The sequence below is a fragment of the Salmo salar genome, chromosome 08 (assembly GCF_965601325.2).
Source record: "Salmo salar chromosome 08, fSalSal1, whole genome shotgun sequence".
NCBI lineage: Eukaryota > Metazoa > Chordata > Actinopteri > Salmoniformes > Salmonidae > Salmo > Salmo salar.
Genome location: NC_138298.1, coordinates 33140889 through 33165005, shown reverse-complemented (window position 1 = coordinate 33165005; position 24117 = coordinate 33140889). Strand labels below are relative to the sequence as shown.

The 24117-nt window shown below is 46.0% G+C and overlaps 1 protein-coding gene across 1 annotated transcript in view; it reads left to right on the top strand.

The window, feature by feature from the left end:
• maml3 (mastermind-like transcriptional coactivator 3) overlaps positions 1-24117 on the top strand; it is a 242519-nt gene that overhangs the window by 142282 nt on the left and 76120 nt on the right. The gene's annotated exons all lie outside the window — the stretch shown is intronic.

Genomic DNA, 24117 nt, shown 5'->3' with positions numbered 1-24117 from the left:
GTTAGCATGTTATATGTTATATGTTGGAGGGTTGTTAGCCCTGCTATATAGTTAGCCTGTTATATGTTATATGTTGGAGGGTTGCTAGCCCTGCTATATAGTTAGCCTGTTATATGTTGGAGGGTTGTTAGCCCTGCTATATAGTTAGCCTGTTATATGTTGGAGGGTAGTTAGCCCTGCTATATAGTTAGCATGTTATATGTTATATGTTGGAGGGTTGTTAGCCCTGCTATATAGTTAGCCTGTTATATGTTATATGTTGGAGGGTAGTTAGCCCTGCTATATAGTTAGCATGTTATATGTTGGAGGGTTGTTAGCCCTGCTATATAGTTAGCCTGTTACATGTTGGAGGGTTGTTAGCCCTGCTATATAGTTAGCCTGTTATATGTTATATGTTGGGGGGTTGCTAGCCCTGCTATATAGTTAGCCTGTTATATGTTGGAGGGTTGTTAGCCCTGCTATATAGTTAGCCTGTTTTATGTTATATGTTGGAGGGTTGTTAGCCCTGCTATATAGTTAGCCTGTTATATGTTATATGTTGGAGGGTAGTTAGCCCTGCTATATAGTTAGCCTGTTACATGTTGGAGGGTTGTTAGCCTGTTATATGTTGGGGGGTTGCTAGCCCTGCTATATATTTAGCCTGCTATATGTTATATGTTGGAGGGTAGTTAGCCCTACTATATAGTTAGCATGTTATATGTTTGAGGGTTGTTAGCCCTGCTATATAGTTAGCCTGTTACATGTTATATGTTGGAGGGTAGTTAGCCCTGCTATATAGTTAGCCTGTTATATATTGGAGGGTTGTTAGCCCTGCTATATAGTTAGCCTGTTATATGTTATATGTTGGAGGGTTGTTGGCCCCGCTATATAGTTAGCCTGTTATATGTTGGAGGGTTGTTAGCCTGTTATATGTTGGGGGGTTGCTAGCCCTGTTAGCCTGTTATATGTTATTTGTTGGGGCATTGCTAGCCCCACTGTATAGTTAGCCTGTTATATGTTATATGTTGGAGGGTTGTTAGCCCTGCTATATAGTTAGCCTGTTATATGTTGTAGGGTTGTTAGCCCTGCTATATAGTTAGCCTGTTATATGTTATATGTTGGAGGGTTGCTAGCCCTGCTATATAGTTAGCCTGTTATATGTTGGAGGATTGTTAGCCCTGCTATATGGTTAGCCTGTTATATGTTGGGGGTTTGCTAGCCCTGCTATATGGTTAGCCTGTTATATGTTGGGGGTTTGCTAGCCCTGCTATATAGTTAGCATGTTATATGTTGGGGGTTTGCTAGCCCTGCTATATAGTTAGCCTGTTATATGTTGGGGGGTTGCTAGCCCTGCTATATGGTTAGCCTGTTATATGTTATATGTTGGATGGTTGTTAGCCCTGCTATATAGTTAGCCTGTTATATGTTGGGGGTTTGCTAGCCCTGCTATATAGTTAGCCTGTTATATGTTGGAGGGTTATTAGCCTTGCTATATAGTTAGCCTGTTATATTTTCTATGTTGGAGGGTTGCTAGCCCTGCTATATAGTTAGCCTGTTATATGTTGGGGGGTTGCTAGCCCTGCTATATAGTTAGCCTGTTATATGTTATATGTTGGAGGGTTGCTAGCCCTGCTATATAGTTAGCCTGTTATATGTTGGAGGGTTGTTAGCCCTGCTATATAGTTAGCCTGTTATATGTTGGGGGGTTGCTAGCCCTGCTATATAGTTAGCATGTTATATGTTATATGTTGGAGGGTTGTTAGCCCTGCTATATATGTTAGCCTGTTATATGTTATATGTTGGAGGGTAGTTAGCCCTGCTATATAGTTAGCATGTTATATGTTGGAGGGTTGTTAGCCCTGCTATATAGTTCGCCTGTTACATGTTGGAGGGTTGTTAGCCCTGCTATATAGTTAGCCTGTTATATGTTATATGTTGGGGGGTTGCTAGCCCTGCTATATAGTTAGCCTGTTACATGTTGGAGGGTTGTTAGCCCTGCTATATAGTTAGCCTGTTATATGTTATATGTTGGAGGGTTGCTAGCCCTGCTATATAGTTAGCCTGTTATATGTTGGAGGGTTGTTAGCCCTGTTATATAGTTAGCCTGTTATATGTTGGAGGGTAGTTAGCCCTGCTATATAGTTAGCCTGTTATATGTTATATGTTGGAGGGTTGCTAGCCCTGCTATATAGTTAGCCTGTTATATGTTGGAGGGTTGCTAGCCCTGCTATATAGTTAGCCTGTTATATGTTATATGTTGGAGGGTTGCTAGCCCTGCTATATAGTTAGCCTGTTATATGTTGGAGGGTTGCTAGCCCTGCTATATAGTTAGCCTGTTATATGTTGGAGGGTTGTTAGCCCTGCTATATAGTTAGCCTGTTATATGTTGGAGGGTAGTTAGCCCTGCTATATAGTTAGCATGTTATATGTTGGAGGGTTGTTAGCCCTGCTATATAGTTAGCCTGTTATATGTTATATGTTGGAGGGTAGTTAGCCCTGCTATATAGTTAGCATGTTATATGTTGGAGGGTTGTTAGCCCTGCTATATAGTTAGCCTGTTACATGTTGGAGGGTTGTTAGCCCTGCTATATAGTTAGCCTGTTATATGTTATATGTTGGGGGGTTGCTAGCCCTGCTATATAGTTAGCCTGTTATATGTTGGAGGGTTGTTAGCCCTGCTATATGGTTAGCCTGTTATATGTTATATGTTGGAGGGTTGTTAGCCCTGCTATATAGTTAGCCTGTTATATGTTATATTTTGGAGGGTAGGTAGCCCTGCTATATAGTTAGCCTGTTACATGTTATATGTTGGGGGGTTGTTGGCCCCGCTATATAGTTAGCCTGTTATATGTTGGGGGGTTGCTAGCCCTGCTATATAGTTAGCCTGTTATATGTTATTTGTTGGGGGGTTGCTAGCCCCGCTGTATAGTTAGCCTGTTATATGTTATATGTTGGAGGGTAGTTAGCCCTGCTATATAGTTAGCCTGTTATATGTTGGAGGGTTGTTAGCCCTGCTATATAGTTAGCCTGTTATATGTTATATGTTGGAGGATTGTTAGCCCTGTTATATAGTTAGCCTGTTATATGTTGGAGGGTTATTAGCCTTGCTATATAGTTAGCCTGTTATATGTTATATGTTGGAGGGTTGCTAGCCCTGCTATATAGTTAGCCTGTTATATGTTGGGGGGTTGCTAGCCCTGCTATATAGTTAGCCTGTTATATGTTGGGGGGTTGCTAGCCCTGCTATATAGTTAGCCTGTTATATGTTGGAGGGTTGCTAGCCCTGCTATATAGTTAGCCTGTTATATGTTGGGGGTTGCTAGCCCTGCTATATCGTTAGCCTGTTATATGTTGCGGGGTTGCTAGCCCTGCTATATAGTTAGCCTGTTATATGTTATATGTTGGAGGGTTGCTAGCCCTGCTATATAGTTAGCCTGTTATATGTAGGGGGGTTGCTAGCCCTGCTATATAGTTAGCCTGTTATATGTTATATGTTGGAGGGTTGCTAGCCCTGCTATATAGTTAGCCTGTTATATGTTTGGGGGTTGCTAGCCCTGCTATATAGTTAGCCTGTTATATGTTGGAGGGTTGTTAGCCCTGCTATATAGTTAGCCTGTTATATGTAGGGGGGTTGTTAGCCCTGCTATATAGTTAGCCTGTTATATGTTATATGTTGGAGGGTAGTTAGCCCTGCTATATAGTTAGCATGTTATATGTTGGAGGGTTGTTAGCCCTGCTATATAGTTAGCCTGTTACATGTTGGAGGGTTGTTAGCCCTGCTATATAGTTAGCATGTTATATGTTGGGGGGTTGCTAGCCCTGCTATATAGTTAGCCTGTTATATGTTGGAGGGTTGTTAGCCCTGCTATATAGTTAGCCTGTTATATGTTATATGTTGGAGGGTTGTTAGCCCTGCTATATAGTTAGCCTGTTATATGTTATATGTTGGAGGGTAGTTAGCCCTGCTATATAGTTAGCCTGTTACATGTTATATGTTGGGGGGTTGTTGGCCCCGCTATATAGTTAGCCTGTTATATGTTGGGGGGTTGCTAGCCCTGCTATATAGTTAGCCTGTTATATGTTATTTGTTGGGGGGGTTGCTAGCCCCGCTGTATAGTTAGCCTGTTATATGTTATATGTTGGAGGGTAGTTAGCCCTGCTATATAGTTAGCCTGTTATATGTTGGAGGGTTGTTAGCCCTGCTATATAGTTAGCCTGTTATATGTTATATGTTGGAGGATTGTTAGCCCTGCGATATGGTTAGCCTGTTATATGTTGGGGGTTTGCTAGCCCTGCTATATAGTTAGCCTGTTATATATTGGAGGGTTGTTAGCCCTGCTATATAGTTAGCCTGTTATATGTTGGGGGGTTGCTAGCCCTGCTATATAGTTAGCCTGTTATATGTTGGGGGGTTGCTAGCCCTGCTATATAGTTAGCCTGTTATATGTTGGAGGGTTGCTAGCCCTGCTATATAGTTAGCCTGTTATATGTTGGGGGTTGCTAGCCCTGCTATATCGTTAGCCTGTTATATGTTGCGGGGTTGCTAGCCCTGCTATATAGTTAGCCTGTTATATGTTATATGTTGGAGGGTTGCTAGACCTGCTATATAGTTAGCCTGTTATATGTAGGGTGGTTGCTAGCCCTGCTATATAGTTAGCCTGTTATTTGTTATATGTTGGAGGGTTGCTAGCCCTGCTATATAGTTAGCCTGTTATATGTTTGGGGGTTGCTAGCCCTGCTATATAGTTAGCCTGTTATATGTTGTATGTTGAGGGTTGCTAGCCCTGCTATTTACATTTTACATTTACATCATTTAGCAGACGCTCATAGTTAGCATGGTTATTATTATGTTGTACTAAGGCTACTTTTAGGCATCTAGTAGTAGCTATGTCCTTCTGTCCACACACAGACACACACAGACAATACCACCTGTCAATAAGCTGACTCTCCCATTCAGCCATTATCTCTCTGATTTATGACATGTTTCTAGTAGTCCAAACATTAGCATTATTCACACCAGAGGTCCTGTGTGTGTGTGTGTGTGTGTGTGTGTGTGTGTGTGTGTGTGTGTGTGTGTGTGTGTGTGTGTGTGTGTGTGTGTGTGTGTGTGTGTGTGTGTGTGTGTGTGTGTGTGTGTGTGTGTGTGTGTGTGTGTGTGTGTGTGTGTGATTATTAGTATTATTTAGACCTTGCAGAGGACTTTTCCACTGTATTGATCTCCATTATGGACAATGAACACCAGAATATACTGCACTAGCCCACCCCTGATCAATAAAATGTATCAGGGAGGAGGCTTAGCTTAGCTTAGCTGATACTAACCCTAACTAGCGCAACCATAGGTTACTATGAGCACAAGTGCTAACAAATATTAGCGGCTAGGCTAATTTCCTCTCATATTTTATCTGTTAAGGGACCAAATGCTAGTTAGAGTTGCTATAATTAGGCTAAGCACAAAAGGCAAGTGCTAATTAGCACGATAGTTAGCTTGTGGTGGTTGGGAAGAAGCTAGCGCTAAGGAAGCTAGCCTATTCCCTCTTCTGTCATTGGTCACACGGATTGCTGGAGGTGCTGTGTGGTCATTGATTTCTCTGCAGCATAAAAGGAGCTGAAGGCATAACATGCTGGGAATGAGGCGCACACAAACACTAATAAACATACACACTAATAAACATACACACACACACTAATAAACACACACACACTAACAAACACACACACACTAATAAACCCACGCACTAATAAACATACACACACACACACACTAATAAACACTCTCACACACTAATAAACACACACACACACACACACTAATAAACACACACACACACTAATAAACATACACACACACTAATAAACACACTCACACACTAATAAACACACACACCCACTAATAAACATACACATGCACACTGAAATCACACTCCCCATCAAGCAAGCACACACACATCCCTCCCTTAGTGTGTGTGAGAGATTAACATGGTCAGTGTGTTGGTCTCATCTGCTGCAGGGAAGCAGCCATTTATATCAGACACCTTCATCACATCAGGATGGATGACTGAGAAGAACGAGGGAGGGAGGGAGGCAGAGAGGGAGAGAAGAATGGTGGAGGGGAGGTCCTGCATGCTCTCACACCATTAGTGTATAGCTAGTGACCGATCTCTCTCTCTCTCGCTCGCTCGCTCGCTCTCTCCGCTTCTCTCTCTCTCTCTCTCTCTCTCCGCTTCTCTCTCTCTCTCTCTCCGCTTCTCTCTCTCTCTCTCCGCTTCTCTCTCTCGCTCCCTGCTTCTCTTTTTCTCTCTCGCTCCCTGCTCTCTCTCTTTCTCTCTCGCTCCCTGCTTCTTTCTCTCTCTCTCTCTCTCCGCTTCTCTCTCTCGCTCCCTGCTTCTCTTTTTCTCTTTCTCTCCCTGCTTCTTTCTCTCTCTCTCCACTTCTCTTTCTCTCTCTCTCTCCCATCTTCTCTCTCGCCATGTGTGTAGAATGTGTACACCACACACACACACACACACACACACACACACACACACACACACACACACACACACACACAGGCTATCATCATCATAGCTCTCTTTCTCTCTGTAAGTGATGGGGTATTGTTAGCTCTGTAAAGCACTATGGATCGTTAGCTATCTCTCCCCTCCCTCCCCCTCTCCTCTCTCTCCCCTCCCTCCCTCTCTCCCCTCCCTCCCTCTCTCCTCTCATCTGTCTGTTTGAGGTCTAAATCCCTCCATACTCAGGGACCTAACCTCTCTCTTTCATTTCTGCCCCTCTCTCGTTCCTCCGATCTGGCCCGTAACTTCCACGGAGGTGTGTGTGTGATCAGTTAACTAATGTGTAGCGTGCCACGTTCCCGGCACGTTCCCGGCACGTGGCACACCTCACTACCATTGCGAGATGTACTGACTGCACACACACATTAGCGTTTAGGTTAAGCACAGATGTCAGCAAGTCTCCCTCTTAGCTGTTAAGGTGGAGACGTGCAGGCAGCATTGATTTCTTTCTCAGCAACAAACGCACACCAATGGAGTGTCCCAAATGGCACCCTATTCCCTATATAGTGCACTACTTTAGACCAGAACCCTATTCCCTATATAGTGCACTACTTTAGACCAGAGCCCTATTACCTATATAGTGCACTACTTTAGACCAGAGATTTATTGGCCAAGGTCAAAACTATAAACTACCACTAATGATATAGTATACTACTACATATAATGATATAGTATACTATTACATATGATGATATAGTATACTATTACATATAATTATATAGTATACTATTACATATAATGATATAGTATACTATTACATATAATGATGTAGTATACTGCTACATATAATGATATAGTATACTGCTACATATAATGATATAGTATACTATTACATATAGTGATATAGTATACTATTACATATAATGATATAGTATACTATTACATATAATGATATAATATACTATTACATATAATGATATAGTATACTATTACATATAATGATTCAGTATACTATTACATAATGATACAGTATACTATTACATATAATGATATAGTATACTATTACATATAATGATATAGTATACTATTACATATAATGATATAGCCTACTGAAGCAAACTATAATGTATAGAATATGTCAATCTGTATTCTGAATATTTTCCCGGATTTGAAATGGTTGAAAAGTAGGAGATGTGGAATGAAGATAAACAGTGAATCAACTGACATTTTACTCTCTCTCTCTCTCTCTCTCTCTCTCTGTCTCTCTCTTTCTCTCTCTCCCTCCCTCGCCCTCTTGATTGTAGATGACTTAGAAGCTCCAATGCTCTCATCCCCCTACCTCTTTCCCTCACTCTCTCTACCTCCCTCCTTCTCACCCTCTCTTCTTCTCTACCCTCCCTACCTCGACTGAAAGCCCTTCAGTAAATATCTTGTTCTTCGTTGTGTCTGTCATACTCTTTGTGTGTGGTGCACGTGTCTGTCTAACAGGAAGTCTCATGTAATTAGGGAAATCACAGATTAATTAGTTCTCTTTCATGTTGTATAATTCCCCCACAATGCATTTCAACGACGCACGCCGCTGTCAACAATCAACACTGTCAAGTTGTCTTTTTACCTGCGCTCTACCTCTTCTATTCATCTCTCACTCGCTCTCTCTTCTTCCCTCCTCCTTCCCTACCTACCTCTCCCTCCCTCCCTCTCTCCTAGATAATGCCTGTTATTGTTGAAACATCCCTCTCTACCCCCCCCCCCCCCCAGGTTACTGATAGTCATCCAGGTCCCTCCCTCCCTCCCTCCCTCTATCAACTCCTCTCCTGTAAAGAGAAAAGAGGAGGAGGGGATGGTTCTTCTGGTCACAGCAGAGATAATTGCCTCTTTACTGTCAGTCTGTGTGTGGGGAGTGTGTTAAGGATAAGCCCAGCCTGGTCCAGACAGTGTACCTTAAACACACAGTGCAGGTTAGCTTTACACTCACTAACAGTATTAGCCTAGCGCTACCTGGATGGAGCTGTACCTTAAACACACAGTGCAGGTTAGCTTTACACTCACTAACAGTATTAGCCTAGCGCTACCTGGATGGAGCTGTACCTTAAACACACAGTGCAGGTTAGCTTTACACTCACTAACAGTATTAGCCTAGCGCTACATTAAGAGGTGTTTTGAGAAGAGGACAATGGAGACTGTCCAGATCTCTGTGTGTTCATGTCCTAGTGGGGACTGTCCAGATCTCTGTGTGGCCATGTCCTAGTGGAGACTGTCCAGATCTCTGTGTGCCCATGTCCTAGTGGAGACTGTCAAGATCTCTGTGTGTTCATGTCCTAGTGGAGACTGTCCAGATCTCTGTGTGTTCATGTCGTAGTGGAGACTGTCCAGATCTCTGTGGGCCCATGTCCTAGTGGAGACTGTCAAGATCTCTGTGTGTCCATGTCTTCGTGGAGACTGTCCAGATCTCTGTGTGTTCATGTCCTAGTGGAGACTGTCCAGATCTCTGTGTCTTCATGTCCTAGTGGAGACTGTCAAGATCTCTGTGTGTCCATGTCTTAGTGGAGACTGTCCAGATCTCTGTGTGTTCATGTCCTAGTGGAGACTGTCCAGATCTCTGTGTGTCCTGACTGTGTGTTCATGTCCTAATGGAGACTGTCCAGATCTCTGTGTGTCCATGTCCTAGTGGAGACTGTCCAGATCTCTGTGTGTTCATGTCCTAGTGGAGACTGTCCAGATCTCTGTGTGCCCTGACTGTGTGTTCATGTCCTAGTGGAGACTGTCCAGATCTCTGTGTGCCCTGACTGTGTGTTCATGTCCTAGTGGAGACTGTCCAGATCTCTGTGTGCCCTGACTGTGTGTTCATGTCCTAGTGGAGACTGTCCAGATCTCTGTGTGCCCTGACTGTGTGTTCATACTTGTTGAATGTTTGTGATGTCTTGATTGTGGTTGTTTGTAATGTCTTGTTAACTGGTGTTGGACCCCAGGAAGATTATCTTGCATTACGGCGTTAGCTAATGGAGATTCTAATAAACATGACAGAATGACAGCGTGAGAAATGACCTAGCAGTGCTGTTTTATGCCCACATTGCCTGCAAACATAAACACACGGTCATGTGTTCTTCTTGGAGTCAGGCTTGGCTTCTAGCAGAGCTTCTGAGTGTAGTGTAGCCGTGAGGGAAAGGACCTGGAGGGACCTGCTGTGACCTGGAGTCTTCACTGTGACATTTTAACCACTCCTTCAGAAACTCCTTCTTGCAGACAGAAGCCAACCAACCGCATTGTGAAATGTTTTTGAAGACAAAGGGTTCGACTCCCGTTAACTCTTGTGTCTCTGGTGTGGTTCTCTGGTGTGGTTCTCTGGTGTGGTTCTCTGGTGTGGTTCTCTGGTGTGGTTCTCTGGTGTGGTTCTCTGGTGTGGTTCTCTGGTGTGGTTCTCTGGTGCTGAGAGTGTGTCCCTTGTTTGATTTACCATCACCTAGGGTTTACACACGGTTTATGACCCCTGTACTCATCATGGTAGAAGTGTTGAATAATACCCAGACTATCCTGTCCTCTCTTCTCCAATGTTTTACACCCCTTCTCTCCTAGTATCTCCTCTGTATTCCCTCTCCTCTCCTCTCCTCTCCTCTCCTCTCCTCTCCGTTGTGCTGACTGGTCAGATCAGTAGAGGGCCATACATCACCTCCACACCTCCCTGGAGACAGGAGAACAGAGAGGCAGGGGGCTGGAAGTCCTGCTTATGTGGTGGGAAATGAGGATGACAGGGAGGTAGAGAGGATGGTGGGAGGGAAAGGAGGATGACAGGGAGGTAGAGAGGATGGTGGGAGAGAGGGGGAGGGAAAGGAGGATGACAGGGAGGTAGAGAGGATGGTGGGAGAGAGGGGGAGGGAAAGGAGGATGACAGGGAGGTAGAGAGGATGGTGGGAGAGAGGGGGAGGGAAAGGAGGATGACAGGGAGGTAGAGAGGATGGTGGGAGAGAGGGGGAGGGAAAGGAGGATGACAGGGAGGTAGAGAGGATGGTGGGAGAGAGGGGGAGGGAAATGAGGATGACAGGGAGGTAGAGAGGATGGTGGGGGAGGGAAAGGAGGATGACAGGGAGGTAGAGAGGTTGGTGGGAGAGAGGGGGAGGGAAAGGAGGATGACAGGGAGGTAGAGAGGATGGTGGGAGAGAGGGGGAGGGAAAGGAGGATGACAGGGAGGTAGAGAGGATGGTGGGAGAGAGGGGGAGGGAAAGGAGGATGACAGGGAGGTAGAGAGGTTGGTGGGAGAGAGGGGGAGGGAAAGGAGGATGACAGGGAGGTAGAGAGGATGGTGGGAGAGAGGGGGAGGGAAAGGAGGATGACAGGGAGGTAGAGAGGATGGTGGGAGAGAGGGGGAGGGAAAGGAGGATGACAGGGAGGTAGAGAGGATGGTGGGAGAGAGGGGGAGGGAAAGGAGGATGACAGGGAGGTAGAGAGGTTGGTGGGAGAGAGGGGGAGGGAAAGGAGGATGACAGGGAGGTAGAGAGGATGGTGGGAGAGAGGGGGAGGGAAAGGAGGATGACAGGGAGGTAGAGAGGATGGTGGGAGAGAGGGGGAGGGAAAGGAGGATGACAGGGAGGTAGAGAGGATGGTGGGAGAGAGGGGGAGGGAAAGGAGGATGACAGGGAGGTAGAGAGGTTGGTGGGAGAGAGGGAGAGAGGGGGAGGGAAAGGAGGAGAGGAGAAGGTGATGCCATCTTCACATCTCTCTCTCAACAGCTGTTTGTAATAATGGCAAATTATTGTTTGTTTTCGGGCACTTGTTTTGATGGCGTGATTGTAATTGGAAGGTGTGTGCGTGTGCATGTCTGTTTCCCATTCATGTGCATGTTGAAGCATTAGTGAGACTCAGACACAGACACTTAGTTAAATGGAATTTCCATTTTCTATTTCTGAGAGCTCTATTTACTGGGTGATACAGCCACACTTTGAGGGAGAGAGACAGGGTGGTGGAGAAAGAGAGAGCAATAGAGAGACAAAGAGAAAAGGAGAGAGTGATAGAGGGAGAACCAGAGAGAGAGAGTAGAGTGATAATGTAATAAGCCAGTCCAGGATTGGAGATTTTTCTCCACTCCAACCCTTTCAAAGCCATTTCTTATTTTCACGCCAGATTTCATCATATTACCCAGCACCATTTCAGCCTTCTGTAGTCAATACTGTAGTATGTAGCTATATACAGGAACTTGGGTTCTAGTCATTTATCTCTGTCTCTCTGTCTCTCTCTCTCTCTCTCTCTCTGTCGCTCTCTCTCTCTGTCGCTCTCTCTCTCTGTCGCTCTCTCTCTCTCTGTCGCTCTCTGTCGCTCTCTCTCTCTCTGTCTCTCTCTGTCTCTCTCTGTCTCTCTCTGTCTCTCTCGCTCTCTGTCTCTCTCTCTGTCTCTCTCGCTCTCTCTGTCTCTCTCGCTCTCTCTGTCTCTCTCTCTGTCTCTCTCTCTCTCTGTCTCTCTCTCTCTCTCTGTCTCTCTGTCTCTCTGTCTCTCTCTCTCTCTCTCTCTGTAACAACTTGCTGCAGTGTTGAGCTGTGTGGTCAAGGTATATTTCTGTCATTTCACAGGGGAGAGACAGAGTGATGGAAAAGGGAGAGAGGGAAGGAGGGAGGTGGAGGGTGACAAATTCTGAAAAAAGGTAGTGGTTGCAGGAGGTAGAAGGTAGCAGGATGGAGGGACATAAAGATAGAAAGGAGAAAGATTAATGATGTATAAAGATAGAGGTACTGGTGGTAGAGTGAGAGAGGGAGAGGTAGGTAAAGGGAGAGAGGCAGGTAGAGTGTAAGAGAGAGAGAGGCAGGTAGAGTGAGAGAGGCAGGTAGAGTGTAAGAGAGAGAGAGAGAGAGGGAGGTAGAGTGTAAGAGAGAGAGAGAGAGGCAGGTAGAGTGTAAGAGAGAGAGAGAGAGGCAGGTAGAGTGAGAGAGGCAGGTAGAGTGTAAGAGAGAGAGAGAGAGAGAGAGGCAGGTAGAGTGTAAGAGAGAGAGAGAGAGGCAGGTAGAGTGTAAGAGAGAGAGAGAGAGAGAGAGGCAGGTAGAGTGTAAGAGAGAGAGAGAGAGGCAGGTAGAGTGGAAGAGGGAGAGCGAGAGAGAGAGAGAGGCAGGTAGAGTGGAAGAGAGAGAGAGAGAGGCAGGTAGAGTGAGAGAGGCAGGTAGAGTGTAAGAGAGAGAGAGAGGCAGGTAGAGTGTGCGAGACAGAGAGAGAGAGAGAGGCAGGTAGAGTGAGAGAGGCAGGTAGAGTGAGAGAGGCAGGTAGAGTGAGAGAGGCAGGTAGAGTGAGAGAGGCAGGTAGAGTGAGAGAGGCAGTGAGGCAGGTAGAGTGAGAGAGGCAGGTAGAGTGAGAGAGGCAGGTAGAGTGAGAGAGGCAGGTAGAGTGAGAGAGGCAGGTAGAGTGAGAGAGGCAGGTAGAGTGAGAGAGGCAGGTAGTAAGAGAGAGAGACAGGTAGAGTGTGAGAGAGAGAGGCAGGTAGAGTGTGAGAGAGAGAGGCAGGTAGAGTGTGAGAGAGAGAGGCAGGTAGAGTGTGAGAGAGAGAGGCAGGTAGAGTGTGAGCGAGAGAGGCAGGTAGAGTGTAAGAGAGAGAGCGAGAGAGGCAGGTAGAGTGAGCGAGAGAGAGGTAGGTAGAGTGAGCGAGAGAGAGGCAGGTAGAGTGAGCGAGAGAGAGGCAGGTAGAGTGAGCGAGAGAGGCAGGTAGAGTGAGCGAGAGAGAGGCAGGTAGAGTGAGCGAGCGAGAGAGAGGCAGGTAGAGTGAGCGAGCGAGAGAGGTAGGTAGAGTGAGCGAGAGAGAGTTAGGTAGAGTGAGCGAGAGAGAGGCAGGTAGAGTGAGCGAGAGAGAGGCAGGTAGAGTGAGCGAGGCAGAGAGAGAGGCAGAGAGAGAGAGAGAGAGAGACCCAACCAAATCATGAGAAAAGATAATTACTTGACACATTGGAAAGAATTAACAAAACAACTGAGCAAACTAGAATGCTATTTGGCAATGTGCACACTGCCCACAAAATGAGGTGGAAACTGAGCTGCACTTACTAACCTCCTGCCCAATGTATGACCATATTAGAGACACATATTTCCCTCAGATTACACAGATCCATTAAGAATTTGAAAAAAAAACAGATTTTGATAAACTCCCATATCTACTGGGTGAAATACTACAGTGTTCCATCACAGCAGCAAGATGTGTGACCTGTTGCCACAAGAAAAGGTCAACCAGTGAAGAACAAACACCATTATAAATACAACCCATATTTATATTTATGTATTTTACCTTTTGTACTTTAACCATTTGCACATAATATGACATTTGAAATGTATTTATTGTTTAGGAACTGTAATGTTAACTGTAAAATTGTATCTACTTCACATGCTTTGGCAATGTTTCCCATGCCAATAAAGCCCTTCAATTGAATTGAATTGAAAGGTACAAGTGTCTAATAGAGATGTAGAGATGTATAACCCTGCATATCACAGCCTGGGAGAAGAGGTGGTCCTATAGCAGCACACTATGACCTCTCTAATACTACTAGGGACATGGGGAAGGAGGAGAGAGAGAAATATGGCCCTATAACACATCACATTATGGGAGAGAGGGAGGGAGATAGGTGGTCCTATAGCAGACCTCTCTGATACTACTAAGGAGGGAGGGAGGGAGATAGGTGGTCCTATAGCAGACCTCTCTGATACTACTAAGGAGGGAGGGAGGGAGATAGGTGGTCCTATAGCAGACCTCTCTGATACTACTAAGGAGGGAGGGAGGGAGATAGGTGGTCCTATAGCAGACCTCTCTGATACTACTAAGGAGGGAGGGAGGGAGATAGGTGGTCCTATAGCAGACCTCTCTGATACTACTAAGGAGGGAGGGAGAGAGGGAGATAGGTGGTCCTATAGCAGACCTCTCTGATACTACTAAGGAGGGAGGGAGATAGGTGGTCCTATAGCAGACCTCTCTGATACTACTAAGGAGGGAGGGAGGGAGGTGGTCCTGTAGCAGACCTCTCTGATACTACTAAGGAGGGAGGGAGGGAGATAGGTGGTCCTATAGCAGACCTCTCTGATACTACTAAGGAGGGAGGGAGGGAGGTGGTCCTGTAGCAGACCTCTCTGATACTACTAAGGAGGGAGGGAGGGAGGTGGTCCTGTAGCAGACCTCTCTGATACTACTAAGGAGGGAGGGAGATAGGTGGTCCTATAGCAGACCTCTCTGATACTACTAAGGAGGGAGGGAGATAGGTGGTCCTATAGCAGACCTCTCTGATACTACTAAGGAGGGAGGGAGATAGGTGGTCCTATAGCAGACCTCTCTGATACTACTAAGGAGGGAGGGAGATAGGTGGTCCTATAGCAGACCTCTCTGATACTACTAAGGAGGGAGGGAGGGAGATAGGTGGTCCTATAGCAGACCTCTCTGATACTACTAAGGAGGGAGGGAGATAGGTGGTCCTATAGCAGACCTCTCTGATACTACTAAGGAGGGAGGGAGGGAGATAGGTGGTCCTATAGCAGACCTCTCTGATACTACTAAGGAGGGAGGGAGGGAGATAGGTGGTCCTATAGCAGACCTCTCTGATACTACTAAGGAGGGAGGGAGGGAGATAGGTGGTCCTATAGCAGACCTCTCTGATACTACTAAGGAGGGAGGGAGGGAGATAGGTGGTCCTATAGCAGACCTCTCTGATACTACTAAGGAGGGAGGGAGATAGATGGTCCAATAGCAGACCTCTCTGATACTACTAAGGAGGGAGGGAGATAGGTGGTCCTATAGCAGACCTCTCTGATACTACTAAGGAGGGAGGGAGAGAGATAGGTGGTCCTATAGCAGACCTCTCTGATACTACTAAGGAGGGAGGGAGGGAGAGATTGAGATAGGTGGTCCTATAGCAGACCTCTCTGATACTACTAAGGAGGGAGGGAGGGAGATAGGTGGTCCTATAGCAGACCTCTATGATACTACTAAGGAGGGAGGGAGATAGGTGGTCCAATAGCAGACCTCTCTGATACTACTAAGGAGGGAGGGAGGGAGGTGGTCCTGTAGCAGACCTCTCTGATATTACTAAGGAGGGAGGGAGGGAGATAGGTGGTCCTATAGCAGACCTCTCTGATACTACTAAGGAGGGAGGGAGAGAGGGAGATAGGTGGTCCTATAGCAGACCTCTCTGATACTACTAAGGAGGGAGGGAGATAGATGGTCCAATAGCAGACCTCTCTGATACTACTAAGGAGGGAGGGAGGGAGGTGGTCCTGTAGCAGACCTCTCTGATATTACTAAGGAGGGAGGGAGGGAGATAGGTGGTCCTATAGCAGACCTCTCTGATACTACTAAGGAGGGAGGGAGATAGGTGGTCCTATAGCAGACCTCTCTGATACTACTAAGGAGGGAGGGAGGGAGATAGGTGGTCCTATAGCAGACCTCTCTGATACTACTAAGGAGGGAGGGAGGGAGATAGGTGGTCCTATAGCAGACCTCTCTGATACTACTAAGGAGGGAGGGAGATAGGTGGTCCTATAGCAGACCTCTCTGATACTACTAAGGAGGGAGGGAGGGAGATAGGTGGTCCTATAGCAGACCTCTCTGATACTACTAAGGAGGGAGGGAGGGAGATAGGTGGTCCTATAGCAGACCTCTCTGATACTACTAAGGAGGGAGGGAGGGAGAAAGGTGGTCCTATAGCAGACCTCTCTGATACTACTAAGGAGGGAGGGAGGGAGATAGGTGGTCCTATAGCAGACCTCTCTGATACTACTAAGGAGGGAGGGAGATAGATGGTCCAATAGCAGACCTCTCTGATACTACTAAGGAGGGAGGGAGAGAGGTTGTCCTATAGCAGACCTCTCTGATACTACTAAGGAGGGAGGGAGGGAGGGAGGGAGGGAGGGAGGGAGGGAGGGAGGGAGGGAGGGGAAGAGAGATATGGACCTACTGTAGCACATTTTGCCCTGCCTGTACAGCAGAGAAAGAGAGGAGAGGAGGACTAATGAGGATATATGACTGGGAAAGAGAGGAGAGGGAGGTGTACAGTAGGTAAGAGGGGAGGGAGAGAAGAGGAGAGGGAGGTGTACAGTAGGTAAGAGGGGAGGAAGAGGAGAGGAGAGGGAGGTGTACAGTAGGTAAGAGGGGAGGAAGAGGAGAGGGAGGTGTACAGTAGGTAAGAGGGGAGGGAGAGAAGAGGAGAGGGAGGTGTACAGTAGGTAAGAGGGGAGGAAGAGGAGAGGGAGGTGTACAGTAGGTAAGAGGGGAGGGAGAGAAGAGGAGAGGGAGGTGTACAGTAGGTAAGAGAGGAGGGAGAGAAGAGGAGAGGGAGGTGTACAGTAGGTAAGAGGGGAGGGAGGGAGAGGAGAGGGAGGTGTACAGTAGGTAAGAGGGGAGGGAGAGAAGAGGAGAGGGAGGTGTACAGTAGGTAAGAGGGGAGGAAGAGGAGAGGAGAGGGAGGTGTACAGTAGGTAAGAGGGGAGGGGGAGAAGAGGAGAGGGAGGTGTACAGTAGGTAAGAGGGGAGGGAGAGGAGAGGGAGGTGTACAGTAGGTAAGAGGGGAGGAAGAGGAGAGGGAGGTGTACAGTAGGTAAGAGGGGAGGGAGAGAAGAGGAGAGGGAGGTGTACAGTAGGTAAGAGAGGAGGGAGAGAAGAGGAGAGGGAGGTGTACAGTAGGTAAGAGAGGAGGGAGAGAAGAGGGAGGTGTACAGTAGGTAAGAGGGGAGGGAGAGAAGAGGAGAACAGGAGCAGTCAGAATACTGAAAGGAGGGAGGATTTAGAAAGGGAGAATTTGAAGGAGGGAGAGAGATTAGGAGGGAGAATAGCGAGGGATTGATGGGCTGTTTGATGGAGGAAGAGATACTGTAAGTGAGGAGGGAGAATAGCTATGGACTTGAGTGATTGAGCGACGGAGGGAGGGAGCGAGGGATAGATGAAGTGAGAGAATAAAGGAGGGAGGGATAGATGGATGGTGCTGCCACTCCCCTCCGTTAACAGCTGTGTAATAGCCTTGATTTCTACTCTCTGAATTATTAACACACTGCCATCAGCAGTACTTTCTCTCTCTCTCCTTCCTCTCTCTCTCTTTCTCTCTCCTTCCCCTCTCTCTCTCCCTCTCTCTTTCTCTCTCCTTCCCCGCTCTCTCTCTCTCTCTCTCTCTCTCGCTCTCTTTCTCTCTCCTTCCCCTCTCTCTCTCCCTCTCTCTTTCTCTCTCCTTCCACTCTCTCTTTCTCTCTCCTTCCACTCTCTCTCTCTCTATCTCCCTCTCTCTCTCTCTTGCTCTCTTTCTCTCACCTTCCTCTCCCTCTCTCTCCTTACCCTCTCTCTCTCGCTCTTTCTCTCACCTTCCTCTCTATCTCTCCCTCTCTCTCTCTCTCTCTCTCCGCCTCTTTCCTTCCTCTATCTCTGTCTGCTCTCTCTCTATCTCCTTCTCTCTCTCCTTCTCTCTCTCTCTCTCTGAAGGAAGAGACCATCACCAGAATAAAGAGGGGTAGCCACCCACTCACATGCATGACATACATACACACACACTGACATGATATTGAAGAGCTCTGGGAACCCCCACCCCTTTGGTTAATCCTCTCTGATAGGGAAGTGTCTGCCCTGTCCTACATTACAACCATCTGACTCCAGCATTCCCACAACAAATGGACCAGGCAAGTGGAAGGGGAAGAGGGCAAGGAATTACTGAAAGAAAATAGTGATAAATAAAAATATACCAGTTTAAGGAGCAGAAAAATGAACAGCGGTGCCATACAGGGGTCAACAATATTTGGGAAGAGATGTTTGATTCCATGGCACACGGTCTCTGACCTGATACACACAACAACAGATTCACAACACTTTTTCTGGTTCCATTATTACAACAAAGACAATGTGTGTGGAGGATACAACCATCCCAGCTCTGTAGAGTGTGGAGGTTACAACCATCCCAGCTCTGTAGAGTGTGGAGGATACAACCATCCAGCTCTGTAGAGTGTGGAGGATACAACCATCCCAGCTCTGTAGAGTGTGGAGGATACAACCATCCCAGCTCTGTAGAGTGTGGAGGATACAACCATCCAGCTCTGTAGAGTGTGGAGGTTACAACCATCCAGCTCTGTAGAGTGTGGAGGATACAACCATCCCAGCTCTGTAGAGTGTGGAGGATACAACCATCCCAGCTCTGTAGAGTGTGGAGGATACAACCATCCCAGCTCTGTAGAGTGTGGAGGATACAACCATCCCAGCTCTGTAGAGTGTGGAGGATACAACCATCCAGCTCTGTAGAGTGTGAGGATACAACCATCCCAGCTCTGTAGAGTGTGGAAGATACAACCATCCAGCTCTGTAGAGTGTGGAGGATATAACCATCCAGCTCTGTAGAGTGTGGAGGATATAACCATCCCAGCTCTGTAGAGTGTGGAGGATACAACCATCCAGCTCTGTAGAGTGTGGAGGTTACAACCATCCCAGCTCTGTAGAGTGTGGAGGATACAACCATCCCAGCTCTGTAGAGTGTGGAGGATACAACCATCCCAGCTCTGTAGAGTGTGGAGGATACAACCATCCCAGCTCTGTAGAGTGTGGAGGATATAACCATCCCAGCTCTGTAGAGTGTGGAGGATACAACCATCCCAGCTCTGTAGAGTGTGGAGGATACAACCATCCCAGCTCTGTAGAGTGTGGAGGATACAACCATCCCAGCTCTGTAGAGTGTGGAGGATACAACCATCCCAGCTCTGTAGAGTGTGGAGGATACAACCATCCCAGCTCTGTAGAGTGTGGAGGATACAACCATCCCAGCTCTGTAGAGTGTGGAGGATACAACCATCCCAGCTCTGTAGAGTGTGGAGGATACAACCATCCCAGCTCTGTAGAGTGTGGAGGATACAACCATCCCAGCTCTGTAGAGTGTGGAGGATACAACCATCCCAGCTCTGTAGAGTGTGGAGGATACAACCATCCCAGCTCTGTAGAGTGTGGAGGATACAACCATCCCAGCTCTGTAGAGTGTGGAGGATACAACCATCCCAGCTCTGTAGAGTGTGGAGGATACAACCATCCCAGCTCTGTAGAGTGTGGAGGATACAACCATCCCAGCTCTGTAGAGTGTGGAGGATACAACCATCCCAGCTCTGTAGAGTGTGGAGGATACAACCATCCCAGCTCTGTAGAGTGTGGAGGATACAACCATCCCAGCTCTGTAGAGTGTGGAAGATACAACCATCCCAGCTCTGTAGAGTGTGGAGGATACAACCATCCCAGCTCTGTAGAGTGTGGAGGATACAACCATCCCAGCTCTGTAGAGTGTGGAGGATACAACCATCCCAGCTCTGTAGATTTGTCTGCGACGAGACAGAATCTATCTGTCACATCTATCTGCAATATTAAACCTGATCCCGCCCTTAAAAATACATATGGAGAACAGGAGACAGACACACTGGCTAATGAGGAAGCATGTATGTGTTTATATGGAGTGTTTACAGAACATAGTTGTATGTGCACCATCCATTCAGCCGCTGTGTGTGTGTGTGTGTGTGTGTGTGTGTGTGTGTGTGTGTGTGTGTGTGTGTGTGTGTGTGTGTGTGTGTGTGTGTGTGTGTGTGTGTGTGATTGATGTGTAATCTAATTAGGGAGGCTGAGAATTGTACATCTGACTGACGGCTAGGAAACACAGCAGGTGACACACACACACACATACACACACACACACACACACACACACAACAGGCCCAAAACACACAGCGCTCAATGTGTGTGTCACCTCTCTGTGTTTGTGTGTCTTTAAGGTTTCCATGGTAACCGTTTAACAGCGCCATATACTGTAACACCTGGCTTCTCTCAGGGTGGTGCACTCCTCCGTCCACCGCCGCCATGGCTCCCGGACCACCCATGATCTCATCCCTCGTTCCCCTCTCTCTACCTCTCCTCCCAGTAGCTGGTTTCAGAGGATTTCTGCTGTTTTGTTTCAGAGCTGCTAATTGTACCTAAAAACATGACTCTTCTATCTCGCCTGGTCAGACTGAAGTGCTGTTCATTTTAGGAGGCGCTGCACACAGGCAGACAAGTTGGTCTAATTTACTTTAAAGTCTCACTAAAGTGAGAATTTTGTCCTGGTGTTTCTTGGCTATTTCCGTTGTGTTGTTCACAAGCTCAGTTGTTTTTGGTTGTGTGTGAGTTTGCTGCTTAAACTGATAACAAAGAAACGGCGTCTACTACTGGTCACATCCCAAACCTCACAGACACACACCACATGACCTGAGTGTCGTTCAGTAAAGGTTCAGTAAAGGTTAAACATTTTAAAACATGACCTGAGTGTCGTTCAGTAAAGGTTCAGTAAAGGTTCAGTAAAGGTTAAACATTTTAAAACATGACCTGAGTGTCGTTCAGTAAAGGTTCAGTAAAGGTTCAGTAAAGGTTAAACATTTTAAAACATGACCTGAGTGTCGTTCAGTAAAGGGTCAGTAAAGGTTCAGTAAAGGTTAAACATTTTAAAACATGACCTGAGTGTCGTTCAGTAAAGGTTCAGTAAAGGTTCAGTAAAGGTTCAGTAAAGGTTAAACGTTTTAAAACATGACCTGAGTGTCGTTCAGTAAAGGTTCAGTAAAGGGTCAGTAAAGGTTAAACGTTTTTAAAACATGACCTGAGTGTCGTTCAGTAAAGGTTCAGTAAAGGTTCAGTAAAGGTTCAGTAAAGGTTAAACGTTTTTAAAACATGACCTGAGTGTCGTTCAGTAAAGGTTCAGTAAAGGTTCAGTAAAGGTTAAACATTTTTAAAACATGACCTGAGTGTCGTTCAGTAAAGGTTCAGTAAAGGTTCAGTAAAGGTTCAGTAAAGGTTCAGTAAAGGTTAAACATTTTTAAAACATGACCTGAGTGTCGTTCAGTAAAGGGTCAGTAAAGGTTCAGTAAAGGTTAAACATTTTTAAAACATGACCTGAGTGTCGTTCAGTAAAGGTTCAGTAAAGGTTCAGTAAAGGTTCAGTAAAGGTTCAGTAAAGGTTAAAGGTTTTTAAAACATGACCTGAGTGTCGTTCAGTAAAGGTTCAGTAAAGGGTCAGTAAAGGGTCAGTAAAGGTTCAGTAAAGGTTAAACATTTTTAAAACATGACCTGAGTGGCCCCTGTTACCATGGTAACCTCCCCACTCTTAAAGAGGCAGCTGTTACATTTTGTCTCCTGATATTTTGGTTAAAAGACTTGGATCACAAAAAAAGGAAATGAAATTGAGCGATATACCAGATGACTACTTACTAATACAGTTAATTGTTGTAAAAACACGGTCATCCATTGTTTGTGGGGGTTTTGTAACGTATTATGGTGAGAAAAACATCATTGGCTGGTAAAAGAACTGAGTGCCTGGTGGACCAAAATGTACATTTTAGGCCCTGGCTACATTTATCTATCTATCCATCCATCCATCCATCCATCCATCAAAAGGGTCTTCAACTCTCTCTCTCCCTCTCCATCCCTCTCTCTCGCTCTACCTCTCTCTCTCACTCTCTCCCTCCCTCTCTCTCTACCTCTCTCTCTCTCTCTCTCTCTAATAGCACTCTCTCTCCCAAATAGCACCCTATCCCCATACATAGTGCACTAATGTCCATAGAGCGCCGGTCAAAAGTAGTGCACTATATACAGTACTGTGTAAAAGTTTTAGGCAGGTGTGAAAAAATGGTGTAAAGTAAGAATGCTTTCAAAAATAGACATGTTAATAGATTATATTTATTAATGAACTAAATGCAAAGTGAGTGAACAGAAGAAACCTCCAGATCAAATCCATATTTGGTGTTGACCACCCTTTGGCTTCATAACCATATTTGGTGGGACCACCCTTTGGCTTCATAACCATATTTGGTGTTGACCACCCTTTGGCTTCATAACCATATTTGGTGGGACCACCCTTTGGCTTCATAACCATATTTGGTGGGACCACCCTTTGGCTTCATAACTATATTTGGTGGGACCACCCTTTGGCTTCATAACCATATTTGGTGGGACCACCCTTTGGCTTCATAACCATATTTGCTGGGACCACCCTTTGGCTTCATAACCATATTTGGTGGGACCACCCTTTGGCTTCATAACCATATTTGCTGGGACCACCCTTTGGCTTCATAACCATATTTGGTGGGACCACCCTTTGGCTTCATAACCATATTTGGTGGGACCACCCTTTGGCTTCATAACCATATTTGCTGGGACCACCCTTTGGCTTCATAACCATATTTGGTGGGACCACCCTTTGGCTTCATAACTATATTTGGTGGGACCACCCTTTGGCTTCATAACCATATTTGGTGGGACCACCCTTTGGCTTCATAACCATATTTGGTGGGACCACCCTTTGGCTTCATAACCATATTTGGTGGGACCACCCTTTGGCTTCATAACCATATTTGGTGGGACCACCCTTTGGCTTCATAACCATATTTGGTGGGACCACCCTTTGGCTTCATAACTATATTTGGTGGGACCACCCTTTGGCTTCATAACCATATTTGGTGGGACCACCCTTTGGCTTCATAACCATATTTGCTGGGACCACCCTTTGGCTTCATAACTATATTTGCTGGGACCACCCTTTGGCTTCATAACCATATTTGGTGGGACCACCCTTTGGCTTCATAACCATATTTGGTGGGACCACCCTTTGGCTTCATAACCATATTTGGTGTGACCACCCTTCGGCTTCATAACCATATTTGGTGTTGACCACCCTTTGGCTTCATAACCATATTTGGTGGGACCACCCTTTGGCTTCATAACCATATTTGGTGGGACCACCCTTTGGCTTCATAACCATATTTGCTGGGACCACCCTTTGGCTTCATAAACATATTTGGTGGGACCACCCTTTGGCTTCATAACCATATTTGGTGGGACCACCCTTTGGCTTCATAACCATATTTGGTGGGACCACCCTTTGGCTTCATAACCATATTTGGTGGGACCACCCTTTGGCTTCATAACCATATTTGCTGGGACCACCCTTTGGCTTCATAACCATATTTGGTGGGACCACCCTTTGGCTTCATAACCATATTTGGTGGGACCACCCTTTGGCTTCATAAACATATTTGCTGGGACCACCCTTTGGGTTCATAACCATATTTGGTGGGACCACCCTTTGGCTTCATAACCATATTTGGTGGGACCACCCTTTGGCTTCATAACCATATTTGGTGGGACCACCCTTTGGCTTCATAACAGCATAAATTCTTGTAGGCACACTTGCACACAGTCAGGGATTTTGTAGGCATATCGTCAGGTGTATGATAAAACAATTATACCAAACAGGGGCTAATGATCATCAATTCAATATGGAGATTGAAACACAATCATTAACTGAAACAGAAACAGCTGTGTCGGAGGAATTAAACACATCACATGATGTCAATTAGCCTATCAGAAGCTTCTAAAGCCATGACATCATTTTCTGGAATTTCCAAGCTGTTTAAAGGCGCAGTCAACTTAGTGTATGTAAACTTCTGACCCACTGGAATTGTGATACATTGAATTATAAGTGAAATAATTAGTCTGTAAACAATTGTTGGAAAAATACGTAGATGTCCTAACCGACTTGCCAAAACTATAGTTTGTTAACAAGAAATTTGTGGAGTGGTTGAAAAACAAGTTTTAATGACTCCAACCTAAGTGTATGTAAACTTCCGACTTCAACTGTATATATATAGAGGACGTAGACCAACCCTCTTCTCTCTCTAC